This window comes from Odocoileus virginianus, chromosome 11 (genome assembly GCF_023699985.2).
Source record: "Odocoileus virginianus isolate 20LAN1187 ecotype Illinois chromosome 11, Ovbor_1.2, whole genome shotgun sequence".
Lineage (NCBI taxonomy): Eukaryota > Metazoa > Chordata > Mammalia > Artiodactyla > Cervidae > Odocoileus > Odocoileus virginianus.
The window spans coordinates 36606187-36620430 of NC_069684.1; the positions used below are offsets into that span (position 1 = coordinate 36606187).

The following is a 14244-nucleotide window of genomic DNA, read 5'->3' on the forward strand; positions in this document are numbered from 1 at the left end:
GCAGGGAGCTGCTGCCGCCTGGCACGGGGACAGAGTTTGTTTGCACCTCTTTGAAGCCGGGAGATGAAAGCCGGGCCCACATGGCTGCTTTGATTCCCTCCTCTCTGGGCCCTCGCAGCTGTAACCGGGCCAGGCCCAGTCCTTCGCTGCACCCTGGGGAGCAGAAGCAGCCCCAGGCCAAGGGTGTTTCTCCCCTGGGTGGCTTGGAGTGTAAGCAGAGGAAGCACCCTGTCCTGGGGCATCTACCCTCCCATAGACAGACCCACCCAAGGGAAGAGTGACAGCTTCCCTGGAGAGGACGGGGCCGGTGTGATGTGTAAGATGCACGGGAGCCTGCAGACTCGAATCTCTCTTCTGCTAATGCCTGAGCACCCACCGTCAGTGGTCAGGCCTTATGAAAAAAACACAACAAGAGTGTGGCGGTTGAGTGTTGGGGGGAGACCTCCCTAAGCCTCTTAATCCAACAAATGCTTATTGAGGACCTACTGTGTGCTTTCAAACTGTGGTGCTGGAGAAGACTCCTGAGAGTCCCTTGGATAGCAAGGAGATCCAACCAGTCCATCCTAAAGGAAATCAACCCTGAATATTCACTGGAAGGACTGATGCTGAAGCTGAAACTCCAATCCTTTGACCACCTGATGCAAAGAGCTGACTCATTGGAAAAGCCCCTGATGCTGGGAAAGATTGAGGACAGGACAAGAGGGTGACAGAGAATGAGATGGTTGGATGGCATCACCAAGTTCACGGACATGAGTTTGAGCAAACTCTGGGAGATGGTGAAGGACAGGGAAACCTGGCGTGCTGCAGTCCATGGGGTCACAAGGAGTCAGACATGATTCAGTGACTGAATAAGAACGACTGTGTGCCAGGCACGGTTCTAGGTCCTCTCCGATTACATATCACGGAGCAGATGGAAGGAAATGATGCGTGTAAAGTGCTTAGCATGGTGACTGGCATGTGGAAATTGCTCAGTACGTATCAACCAGTATCACCACCACTCCTGCCAAGTTCTGCAGGGTCTCTTAGCCTCTCCCAGGCACTGAGAGAAAAGGACCAGCTTCTGGAAGAGTGCCCATCCCCATGCTTCGACCTGAGCCTCCTACTTCCTCTCTCCTTGAAGCAGGTCCTGGCCTAGAAGGAACGTAGGAACATTGACCAAGACCACTGATGTCTCTGGTCCAAGAATGGCAGCTCAGATCACCAGGTATCATGCTCAGGGACCTCGTGGCTATAATAGACTCAAAGTCACAGCCGGGACCTTAGTGGTCCCCTCCCCTAACTCAGGCCTGCAGGTCCCTCCTCAGGCAACTGGAGGCCCAGGGGCTGCAGCATTCTTTAGAGCAGCAGGGCTTGGGGCATCTGCTGTACCAGGGGTGTGGCTTCTATGATTCCAGACCTTGTATCATCCTGGCAGCATGGACAGGGTGTCCTTAGCCTTAATCCCTGTCCAAGCAGTTTCTGGAGTCTCCCAGCTGCTGCCTTACCTCAGAGGAAGAATCACCTTTGTCCCCCTCCTCTGGCACAGGGCACCATCTGCACCATGTTGCTCACTGCATCCCCCTCCCCCACACACTGCTGGTTCTTGAGCCTGTGAGCCCTCAAGGGTCAGCCCCTCAATCCTGCTCCTCTCCTTCTTGACATCTTGCTGCCTCTCTCGGGTCAGAGAGGAGATGTGGTGGAGCCAGGGCTGCAGATGAGAGCCAAGCGAGTAAGACCCATGTCCCGAGGGCTCCTGGACAGCCACTGGGTTTGCAGGGGCACAGACGCAGGAAAGTAGAAGGAGAAAAGGTAGAAGCAGTGACAGATTTTATTTTCTTGGGCTCCAAAATCACTGTGGAGGGTGACTGCAGCCATGAAATTAAAAGATGCTTGCTCCTTGGAAGAAAACCTACTAGAAAACTAGACAGTGTATTAAAAAGCACAGACATCACTTTGCTGACAAAGGTCTGTAAAGTCAAAGCTATGGTTTTGCCAGTAGTCATGTATGGATGTGAGAGTTGTACCATAAAGAAATTTGAGCACCAAAGAATTGATGCTTTTGAACTGTGGTGCTGGAGAAGACTCTTGAGAGTCCCTTGGATTGCTGGATCAAACCAGTCAATCCTAAAGGAAATCAATCCTGAATATTCATTGGAAAGACTGATGCTGAAGCCGAAGCTCCTATATTTTGGCCACCTGATGGGAAGAGCCAATCCATTGGAAAAGACCATGAAGATGGGAAAGATTGAGGGCAGGAGGAGACGAGGGTGACAGAAGATGAGATGGTTGGATGGCATCACCGACTCAGTGGACATGATGAGTTTGAGCAAACTCCAGGAGATGGTGAAGGACAGGGAAGCCTGGCATGCTGCAGCCCATGGGGTCACAAAGAGTTGGCCACAGCTGAGTGACTGAACAATAACAGATGCAGGTCATTCCCAGGTGCATCTCGATCCTCATGCATGATCATACCCATTTCACAGATGGGGGGATCAAGGCTCTTTCACAGACACACACTTAGGAGGGAAGGCAGCCGCATTGGGTGCCAGGTCTGATTGATTCCAAAGTCCGTGTTCTTTTCACCCAACCTGCCAAGGAACCCAGCTCTCTCAGCGCACTCAGAGCAGCCTAGTCTGAAACTCCAGGGCTGAGAAGCCTGCCCTGTAGATAGATGTGCTGGAGCAGAAGAACACTGGCCTTGCAGACAGACAAGCTGGCTGAGGAAATCACCAACCCTGGAGCCTCAGGCAGGTCACCTCACCTCGAGACCTTCTTCTTCTCTTCCAGGGATTTCCCGAAACATGCATGGTTGGCAGGATGACTTTAGGTGTTAAATAGCCTTTTTAAAAAAATACAATTTTGTTTATTTATCCATTTTGGCTGTACTGGGTCTTCACTGCTGTGCGGGGATTTCTCTAGTGGGGGCTATTCTCTAGTCGTGGCGCATGGGGTTCTCAGTGCAGCGGCTTAGGTTGCTGCCAAGCACACACTCTAGGGTGGGCAGGTTTCTGTACTTGTGGCATATGGGCTCAGCAGTTGTGGCTTCTGTGCTCTAGAGCGCAGGCTCAATAGTTGTGGCACACGAGGTTTGTTGCTCCAGGGTATGTGGGATCTTCCTGGATCAGGGATCAAACCCGTGTCTCCTGCATTGGCAGGTGGATTCTTATTCGCTGAGCCACCAGGAAAGCTCCTACATTGCCTTTTCTTTCTACTTCAGTTGTTACAGATTTGTTCTTTTCTGTAGCAGACCAGAGAGATGTAACTAGCACACCCAACTCACAGTTTCACAGATATTTTGGCTTAGGTGGTGTCTACATAAGTGAGAAAGGTGCGTTGACTTAAGGGATGATAGATGATACTAAGCAACTAAAAACACAGGTGGAAGGAGGATATGACTTATCAGCTGCCCGTGTCTGGGGAGCAGGAGCTGGTACAATGACCAGCATCATCAGAGGGGGACACCAGGTGGCTAGGGGCTGGACGCAGGGTACACTGGCCCCATTGGCTGGGGCGAGCTCCATGGAGGCTTGGACAGGAGAGGGAAGCAGGCAGGGAGGCGGGAAGAGGGGGAGATGCCAGCGGGGCTCCAGGCTCACCCTGGCCGGCTGGCCTGCTGCATCCACCCAGGCCTCTGAGCCTGGAGGCCACATTGCCGCCTCCCCTCCCTGGGCCATGCAGTCCACAGCTGGCTGATGTAAAACACACATGTTTTGACTGAAGCTGTTCTCCCCCCACCTCCTGAAAAACGCCAACATTAAAGGGAGCGTAGCTTTGTAAAACTGAAACTGTAAAACGCTTCTGAAACCCAGCCCGGGGGATTAAAGAAACCACATGAAAAGGGATTTGGGACGACCTGCACCCTGACTTCCTGTTCAGAAGTTCGCTCGCCATGTGCCTCCCACCCGGCCGGTGGCATGGAGCGAGGAGGAGGAGGGAAGAGGAAGGCCGGGCCCGCGGAGGCCGCAGAGAGCCCCCAGAAACCCAGCGCTCTCTGAGGTCCAAGGCCTGCCAACCTCAGCCATGGCCCTCCCAGGCCTCCAACTCTAGGGGTTCTGAGAAGACACCCTGTTGCCCTTGCCCTTGGACACCCTCTCCTGTCATAATAGAGGGATCAGGTGAGTAAATGAGACCCCAGTCAACCACCATAGACCTCCTTCCCAGTTTCTGCCAGTCTACCCTGCTATTCCCAATGTGGTCTTCGCTGGCCCTGGAGCCTCGTAGAGGCAGGAAGTGTTTGGACCCCAGCTCGGCTTCCTGTCCTAGCATAGCTAAGAGCCTCCCCAAGGCACAGGAACCGACTATGAGTTCAAATCCTAGCTCTGCCCTTCTTCGCTCATGGGATGACCACAAGCTACCATTGGAAGCTCCCACTATCCCCTACCCATGTCACTGAACAGCATGAGGGATGCTGTGCGGAAAGATGCTGTGACTGGGATGATGCAAAGGTGGTCCTTCTCCCGCTCTTACAAGACTGGAGTTGGAGTTCCCATGGGTCTCCCTCTTGCTACGTATGTGATCTTGGGCTCATCACTCTCCCTCTCTGGGCTCAGGGTCGTCATCCTTGAAAAAAAGAGGATAGGAGGGGCTGGGCCAGAGGGGAAGCCTGGCCTATGGACAGACATTATATCCAATCCTGAATGGACACACACTCACCCCCCACCACACACATCATATACACATGGACACATATCACAGGCCACTTGGCCACCCCCAGCTTCATTATAGCCCTCCTTCCCTTATATAAACTCCCCATGCCCTCCAGTGTCCCCCGCAATCACTTACCTAATATTAGGATATTAAAAAATATGGCAAGATTTTAAGAGACTTATTAAAATGCAATTAGCAGCGTGTACGACTTAAGCAGGGAGATTATTTTTAAAAATGACTTGATTGTGCAGAATACCACGCACCTTCCCGAGGCCGTAAACCTGCCAATCACACATATTCTCAAATGAGGAGATTTCCCCGCTTTCTCTTTGTCCTTCAGGGTTTTCTCCTGCCCCCAGGGACCATGAAGGCTGTGGTCCCCCAGCCATCTGCCCACACAGAGACACTCTGAACCCTGCAAGAGGACTCTCAGAAGGAAGTGCATGGGTTAATCAGGTTCATGACAAACCTGGAGAAGCTTCTAAAAACTGGCCAGAGGGTGGGCCTGGAGATGAAGAAGCTCCCATCCCCCTACTCATGCCCACCCCTGTTACGATTTGGGTCTGGCGGGGGCTGCAGCCGGGGTAAGGATGGCAAACAGTCCTCGGAAGGGGCTGGAGATAGGAAGGGCCAAGGGAGGAGGAAGAGGTCCCAGGGAGGGGGCTGCTGCTGACCCCCTCTAAGGGCTAAGCCTCAGAGGCCCCCTGCCAACGCCCCCCACCTAGCGCCCACTCTCCTGGCTGGAACGGTGGGTTATGCTGCCCCCTGCTGGCTGCTCTTCACACTGCAGCCCCGCTCCCGGGACCGGCGGCTGAGCAAAGCAGCGGGGCTCGTCCAGGGTCAGTCCTTCTCCAGCTGCAGGTCCATAAAACGGACCCCAGGATCCTCCAGGCTCTAGTCTAAAGAGAAACACACCTCTGGAAGCATGGTGTGTGGGCCATGGGCCCGCTCTCTGGCCACCGCCACCCAGGCCGCCCCACCCCTGGCTGAAGGAGTTTATCAAATGTGCTCGCTACTTCCTGGCATTAGGCTCCCGCTGGCACTTTTATTCCGACCATAAAAAGGCTATTTCATTGAGAAATAAAGTCCCATCTCCCTGACGTGTAACTCCTTTCAGAGCTCTTATTCAGCTGCCAGGCAAAATTTATGTTTCCTGGAGACTTTCTCCTGGGATTGCAACTGGAAATTGGGGAGAAGGGGCCGGAAGGGGGAATTTCCTTTCTGGCCGATGGACATGTATTTGTTCCTTTGCCCTAAGGATCCCCAGAAACCCAAGGTGTCCAGGAGGGAGCCTTGGCCTTGGAATGAGAAGGCCAGGGTTGAAGCCCTGGTTCTGCCACCTATTAGCTGTGACCTTGAGTGAGGCCGAGTTTGTTGTTCAGTCGCTAAGCCATGTCTGACTGTTTGAGACCCCCATGGACTACAGCTTGCCAGGCTTCCTTGTCCTTCACCATCTCTGAGTCTGCTCAGATTCATGTCCATTTAGTAGATTATATCACCCAACCACCTCATCCCCTGTCATCCCCTTCTCCTGCTGCCTTCAATCTTTTCCCAGCATCAGGGTCTTTTCTAATGAGTCAGTTCTTCATATCAGGTGGCCAAAGTATTAGAGCTTCAGTATCAGTCCTTCCAGTGAATCTTCAGGGTTGATTTCTTTTAGGATTGGCCAGTTTGATCTCCTTGCAGTCCAAGGGACTCTCAAGAGTCTTCTCCAGCACCACAGTTCGAAAGCAACAATTCTTCGGCACTCAAGTCTTCTTTATGGTACAACTCTCACATCTGTACATGACTACTGGAAAAACCATGGCTTTGACTATACAGACCTTTATCAGCCAAGTGATGAAGCCGAGTTTTGTCATCTATAAAATGGGAAGAACAAGTCCTCTCTTCCTCAGAGGGATGGTGCTAGATGCAGGGGGCAGATGGAGGCAGAAATTTCTTGGATGCTGTCGAGTGCAAGTATTGATGGTATATGGAGGCAGAGGAATTCTCTGACTCTTAGGGGTGGGGACAAGGGGTCCCTGGCACAGATTCTCCCAGGTGGTGGTCTTCAACTGCCTTGTGCATCAGAATCACTTGGAGGACTTATTACAACACAGCCTGCTGGGTCCTGCCCTGTGAGTTTTTGAACGGTAGAGGCAAGAATTTGCATTTCTCACAAGTTAGCAGGTGAAGCAGATGCTGTTGGTCTGGGAGCTCCACTTTGAGAACCACCATTCTGAAAGTTTTAAGATCTAAGCTGTGAGACAACTTAGCTTGGGCCTCATGGAAGGCATGAGGAGCAGGTGGGAGGTCACCTGTGGGGCCAGGTAGATCTGTAGCCAGCTCCATGGGAATGAGGATCGGTCCACAGCACCCCATCTTGTTCCCCCACTGGCTTGGCCAGCCCCCACCCCAGAGTCCAGACCTGTGAGCATGAATGTCAGTAGGTGGACTGGCCTGGGCAACCCTTGGAAGGGGATGGGTTCTCTCAGAGCTGCCTTAGAGATCCTTGACTGCCATCGTCGGGAGTTGACTGCCAAGTTACCCTAGAGCAGGGGTCCCCAACCTCCTGGATTTAATGTCTGATGATCTGAGGTGCAACTGATGTACTAATGATAGAAATAAAGTACACAATACAGGTAATGTGCTTGAATCATCCAGAGACCATCCCCCCAACCAACCCACCACCCTGGTCCCTGGAAAAACTGTCTTCCACAAAACTTGTCCAGTGGTTGGGGACGCTGCCCTGGAGCACCGGTTCCTGTTTGCAAACAGCCCCATGCCAAAGCAGGAGCTCAGAGAAGTGAACTGACTTGCTCAAGGTCACACAGCTTGGGCAGGACACCCATAAGAGAGCTCTTCTCACCACACTGCCTCTCTGGTTATGCAGTAATTTGGAGGATTACTAAATTGATGACTCCAATTCCAGTTTAAGTAATATTCAAATACCCAACAGAGACTTGCAGCTAAGGCTGAAAGAGCATGTTGTGATGGAAGAGGTCTGACGTGGGAAGCATCTAAAATCTGGAAATTCGAGACCTTCCACGAGGGAAAAACAAGGAGCCGGGATGTTTCAGGGCATGAAAAATGGCTTTGTGCTCAAGGAGGGAAAACCCAAAAGGGAAACTGGATCACTGACTGTTCCTGTAACAGGAGAAAAGGACAATAAACACATCACAGACACTGGATTTTACACACAGAGTCGTGGGGGGAATGCTGAGGATCCAAGCTGCTGAGGGTGGGGGGCCCCAGATTTCTAACTACCCCCAAATATCAGGTTGTCTGAGATCCCACCCAGCAGGGAACTGACCGGGAGGGGCAGAGCCGCTGTCTGCCAGGATCTCACCGATCACAGTGGTGTCAGCTGTCAGCCATAAACAAATGACTGCCTGACCACGGGGGAGGTCTCTACAGGAAAACCAGAGGTCCCCAGGGCAGAGAACACACTGGTGCACGTGTACGCACGGCTGCAGGTCAGAGCCAGGTGCCACCCAGGCCCTGCCAGACCTGGAGCCCCGGGTCTGGAGCCCAGATCCAGGGTTGTCCTATATTGAGGGAGAACAGGAGACCTCTGGAGAAGTGGGATCGCTTTCTAATTAAGCACGACTGTCCCGGTTTTGAGCCGATGCAGAGCAGAGCGAAGGAAAGGAAGAGAAGGAAAGTGGTTTGTTCCTGCCGTGCAGCGCGCTGAGCTGGGAAGAGTGCCCAGAGCAGTTAATGTCCAGACCCTTTCAGCCTTGCAAATCGCCGCCCGCCTGGGGGGTGAAGAGCCATTTATGCCAGGTAAAGGCGGGCAATTTCATTAACTCCGTTCCCTGTGTCTCGTCCCCAAGGGCGCGGGTGGTTAAATGTGAGCAGGACTTGGTAAAGGGTCAGCCTGGTTGGCAGGACTTGCTGAGGGCTGTATGCCTCTGGCCTTCGAGGTCCTGAGGCTGAGTGGCTCTGCAGAGGTGGGGAGGGGAAGAGGTGGGTGTGGGGCAGGGGCATGGGGCGGAGGAAGGATAAACTGAGTCAGAGACTGATTCCAGACAGAAACACTGCAGGCCTGGGGATTCCCCGGGTGGTCCAGTGGTTAAGACTCCATGCTTCCAGTGTAAGAGGTTTGATCCCTGATCTGGAAACTAAGATCCCATGTGCTTTGAGGGCAACCAAGAAATATATTTCAGAAAAGAAGACGAAAGAAAGACTGCAGGCTGGTGTTCTGGGGTAGAAGATGTGACATGTCTCAAATGTCACCAGCAGTCACCTCCACCACTCCAACCACCCGAAGTCCTCGTTGGTGCAGGGCCCAAGCCCTAAACGAGGAGCCCTTGGAGTCACCTCTCCTTCTCGTGGAGCCCCTCTCGCCCTCCCCTTGTCCCCTCCCTGCTGCTCTTGTCCATCTGATGTCCAGCTTTTTAAAACCATAATAAACCAAGGCTCCTGCTTCGGCCTTCAGGCTCTGCTGGTCCCTCCCCACCCACTTCCTCCCACTGGAAGGCCGTCTTTCTGTCCCTTCCACCCTCCTCAGGACCCTGGCACTTGCCTTGCCTCTGCCTGGATGCCCCCTACCCCAGTTCTTTCCAGACCAACTTCCTCAGAGGGTCCACCCCCACCATCCCACCCAAAGCAGCCTAGGATGTGCCTGCCCACGTTGTCCATTTGGGGCTCTTCAGAGCACTTGGTGTGATCTAGAATCGTCCATGCCTGTATTTAGTGCTGTTCTGCCTGCCCCTCACATGCACACACGTGGGGCTTTCTCTGTCCCATTCCCCCTTCCTCTGCAAGGGGACCGGTGCCTGCATAGAAGATGCACTCCGTAACTAAGTGATGCAGTCCAGGAGATGCTCTACAGGAAGGGGAGTGATCTGGGGAACCAGCCAACAGTGAGCCCACGACAGCAGCGCTGGGCTCCCACCATTTCCCTACCAGCCTCTGCAGACCTTCTAGTCCCCCAAGCCCTGGTTTCCTGTGAGTTGCTCCAGGCTTTGAAGAGGTCAGGCCTTCTTTCCTCACCAGTCCAGGCCACCCAGCCAGCTATCCAGGGCAGCGGTCAGAGGCTTGGTCCTCCTCCTGCCGACTTCCCCTCTAGGTGTCAGGCTTGCCCTGGCATGGGGGGCCGCCATCCCTGGGCAGCGGCTACCCACAGGGGAAATGCCTGGCGGGGCAGGGGGGTTGCGGAGGGGGCAGGCCTTAGAGTCACGGCTCCGATTCAAGAAGGGAAATCATCTGAGCTTTTAAAAAATTAAATGGAGTCGGTAATTTGATTTCAGAGAGAAGCTGAAAACCTCGTAATGGCAGGAGCAGCTCAATTCCGTGGTGAAAAGGAAAAGCCTTAAATGGGGCTATTAAGCTTTTGCCTGGGATGGATCTGCCCGGAGAAGTAGGAAGGAGGGAGGGCGGGTGGGGGGAGAAGTCATCCTCGAGGTAGAGACCGTTTATCAGCCAAGACAACCTTGATTATTTATTTATTTATTTATTTCACGTTCCGGGCGTTGCCGAAGGCCTCCTCTTCTTGGCTGCATTTCAAACCCCACTTCCAGTGATGGGCCAGCCTCGGGGTGGGGGTGGGGCTGCTACCCTTCCGGGGAAGCGCTGAGTACCCGCTCTGGCTCAGGCCGCAGCTGGGCTTCTGGGCTAGAGAGCCTGGGAACACTGGCATCCCTGGGGGTCAACAGGGGTCACAGGAGCTGTCCGAGCCAGCAGGATGCCAGCTGCTGCCATGGGAACAGAGGAAGGGAGTGGTGAGTCATGAAAACAAAGCAGGAGTGCTCCCCATTCCTCTCCTGGGGTTCCTCCCGTGAGGTTCTTTAATGACCTGGGGTCGTGGCCCTCTGAGGCCCAGGAGAGAGGACTTCTCACATCACAGCACATCAACACCTACCTTCTCAGAAGATGTCTGAACTATTGTTCAATTGCTAAGTCGTGTCCAACTCTTTGTGACCCCCATGGACTGTAGCACACCAGGTTTCCCTGTCCTTCACCATCTCCCAGAGTTTGCTCAAACTCAAGTCCATTGAGTCAGTGATGCCACCCAACTGTCTCCTCCTCTGTCATCCTGTTCTCCTCCTGCCTTCAATCTTTCCCAGCATCAGGGTCTTTGCCAGTGAGTCGGCTCTTCCCATGAGGTGACCAAAGGACTGGAGCTACAGCTTCAGAATCAGTCTTTCCAATGAATATTCAGGGTTGAGTTCCTCTAGGACTGACGGGTTTGATCTCCTTGCACTGGAAGAGACTCACGAGAGTCTTCTCCAGGTCCACAGTTCAAAAGCCTTGGTCCTTTGGCGTTCAGTATTCTTTATGGTCCAACTCTCACATCCTGAGCTATGGCTGAAGGCTTATCATGCTCTGCTGGAATAAGCAAACATCCTCTCTGCCTGCGCCTGGGAGCCTGACTGTTCAGCTTCTCTGGATGGCAGCAGAAATGACCTCAAGAATGGCTCACAGGCTCTGAGTTTGAAGCCTGTGTCCATCTTCTCAGTGGCCCCTAAACAGACCCGTTGGGAAGAACCATTGTCACCCCCTATGAAACTGATCTGGAAACTGAGGCACAGAGAGGTTAGTGCCTTGCCCAAAGTCACCCAGCTGAAGAGTGAAAGGACTGGGACTTGAACCACAGTAGGGCCTACAACCCTTCTCCTTTCCCATGCCTCACACATTTAACAGCAAAAAGATAAACACAAAAGCCCTGGGTGTGCACTCATGGGTCGTCCAAGCAGGTGGGTATGCACGCGTGTGTGCTCAGTCTTGTCTGACTCTTTTGTGACCCTGTGGACTGTAGCCCACCAGGCTCCTCTGAACATGGAATTCTCCAGGGAAGAATACTGGAATGGGTAGCCATTCCCTTCTCCAGGGGATCTTCCCAACCCCAGGATCCAACCCACGTCTCCTGTATTGGCAGGTCCCTGAGCCACCTGGGAAGCCCCAGGCAGGTGGGAGGCATGCCCAGATGATGCCCCCCCCCCCCGCCTTGCACTAGTCATCCTTTGGGGCACTGCTAGGACTCACTCCACTAAGGGAGTCTCTCAAAGGCCCTCGTGAAGTTCTGAAGCTCAGGAGGCCTGAGCCCTCCAGGGCTTGATGCCAACATGGGTTCTGTTGGCTCCTGCTGGGGGTTCCCCAGGCCAGCGGGAAAGGGTCTCTAGGCTCAGCTAGGCTGGGTGAGGAAATGGGTGCTCGTGGGCTCTTTGCTGCACGTGTGTGTGCTGCCCCCACTCAGCCTGCTCCCCCGGCCAGCTGTGTGCTGACTTGAGGCCTTGGACTCTATATGACTCTCCCAGGGATGAGGCTCCTCGGAGGCAGAGGACGGACGGCTCTCAGGAAGAGCTGTCAGGTGGCTGCACTCTGCTGGCAGCTTCTCAGCAGTAAGAACTGGCAGGGGGGCTGCTGGGCCCTCCCTCTGCTCTGGCTTGGGCTCAGGTCTGAGCCCTTCAGATGGGCACCAAGGCCTGGCACTGCACCTTGGAAGTAACTGTTGGGGCAGTGATGGTGGCATGCACCCCCAGCAGGAGGGTGAATCCCCTCCAGGTCCCGACTTGGTTCTGGGAATGACAGATCCAGGTGCCCTCTGACCCCGCCCCACGTGGCCCCACAGCTTCCATTCTGGAGTTGGTTTGCTAGCACCTTCTCAGGGGACAGTGGGAAGCCAACACCTCTCCAGCTGGGCTGGCCTTCAAGGGCCTTGTCAATGCCTGGACCTCCTGCTGGCCTGGCCAGAGCCCTGGGCATGGTCTAGTTGGCAGTCACCTCCCCCTGTGACAGTCCTCCATTAGGAGAAGACTTCCTGGTAGCTGGGGGGAGGGAGGATCTGCTCAGGCCTGTCATGAGCAGATGACAGGGACCAGACTGTAATGGTCCCAGATAGCCTGAGACCCCCAGAGAGGTAGGTGGACAGGAGACAGCTGAAGACAAATTTTCCTGGGGGGCAGGAAGACTGGAAAACTACTATGGGGAGACCAGGGGACCGGGTCACCCCACTTTCCCTGGGGGAGCTGATCTTTGGGAAAGGAAAAAAGGAAGCCAGTAGGTGAGCATCTTCTTGCACAGGGAGGTCTGGCTGTTTGCAGAAATGGTCCAAGCCCCTTCTGCAGTGAGAGCAGTGGAGAGAGAAATCTCCAGAAAGATGTGATCTCAGCCACCCTGAGAACAGCAGCCTGAGGAAGGGCTGGTGGCAGCTGTGATCTCAGGCTGGTTCTCTATGCCCAGCTCCCGGGCTCCGGCCGCAAGTCCTTGGAGATGTGCCTCAGTTTCCCCCTGTTTTTGTGCACAGCCACAGACCCTCCCTACTGCCTCCTTGTGCCCAGTCCCAAGGCCCTGAGGAGCTGTGAGCCAGGCAGGACAGCTGGGCTGCACTCAGGTGGGAACTCTGGGCAAGGGTTGGAGCGTGTGGTGTTTGAGAGCTTTCTCCAGGGATTGGCTGGAATTTGAGGAGGAGGAGACATGGCCAGAGATCAGAGTGGGACTCCCTTTGGAAGAATGGTGGTGAGAGAGGGGGGCCTGGTGCCTGGTTGGGTCCACTGATGGCTCATGGGGCTAAGCCCTTTAGGGGAAACTGTGAGAGGAAGTCAGGGCGAGGGACTTCCATCAGCCAGTCCATGGGAAGGTGGGTGAGCGAAGCTCTGACAAAGCCCTTCCCAACAAGGATCTATTGTATACCACATGGAACACTGCTCAATGTTATATGGCAGCCTGGATGGGAGGGGTTTGGGGGAAGAAGAAAAGATACATGTATATGTATGGCTGAGTCCCTTTGCTGTTGGCCTAAAACTACCACAACATTGTTAATTGGCTGTGTGGGGGATGGGGGGGGGGTTAAGTTGCTCAGTTGTGTCTGACTCTTTGCTACCCCATAGACTATAGCTTGCCAGGTTCCTCTGTCCATGGGACTTCCCAAGCAAGTATATTGGAGTGGGTTGCCATTCCCTTCTACATGGGATCTTCTCAACCTAGGGACTGAACCTGGGTCTCCCACATTGCAGGCAGATTCTTTACCATCTGAGCCACCCGGGAAACCCCGTTAATTGGCTATACCCCCATACAAAATAAAATGTCTAAAGTTAACAAAAAAAAAGAAGAAGGCCCTTCCTGGAGGCCTCCAAATGCAGCTGGTCCTCAGTTTGGAACTGGGAGAAAGTGGCAGATGGCATTCCTGCTGGAGGGGGTCCTGGGGATGGTGGGGAGTGGTCCTCAGCATGGCAGCTGAAGCAAACAACTCCTTCCTGAATCTCTCAGAAAAGGAAGCAGGGCTCAGTCCTTCTCTTAAGGGAGCAGAATCCTCCCAAAACCCTGCTGGAGGGGCCATGAGGGGCCCCCCTTTTTACAGACAGGGAAACAGGCTTTGGAGTTCAAGCACGGGAATAGAAGCTGTCCTCATCAGCTGAATTTCACAGACCCTTGACCTGGAGTCCTTTCTGAGACCACGTAGGCATTAAAATCTATTTCTGAAATTGAATCACAGAATTTCAGCTTTTCTGTACATTTTCATTTATTTATCTTTTGTTGCTGGGTCTTCCTTGCTGCACACAGGCTTTCTCTAGTTGCAGCGAGCAGGGGGGACTCTTCATGGTGCTCGGGCTTCTCATGGAGGCGGCTCCTCGTTGCAGAGCACAGGCTCTAGACACACAGGCTTCAGCAGTTGCAGGCTCGGTAGTTACAGCT

The 14244-nt window shown here is 53.8% G+C and overlaps 1 long non-coding RNA gene across 1 annotated transcript; it reads left to right on the plus strand.

Annotated features, from left to right (window-relative positions):
* The first annotated feature begins 8043 nt into the window (after nt 1-8043).
* Nucleotides 8044-9040, plus strand: LOC139037375 (uncharacterized). Its single transcript, XR_011490151.1, has 2 exons — nt 8044-8391; nt 8775-9040. It is a non-coding gene; the product is annotated as an uncharacterized lncRNA (long non-coding RNA).
* The last annotated feature ends 5204 nt before the right edge of the window (nt 9041-14244 follow it).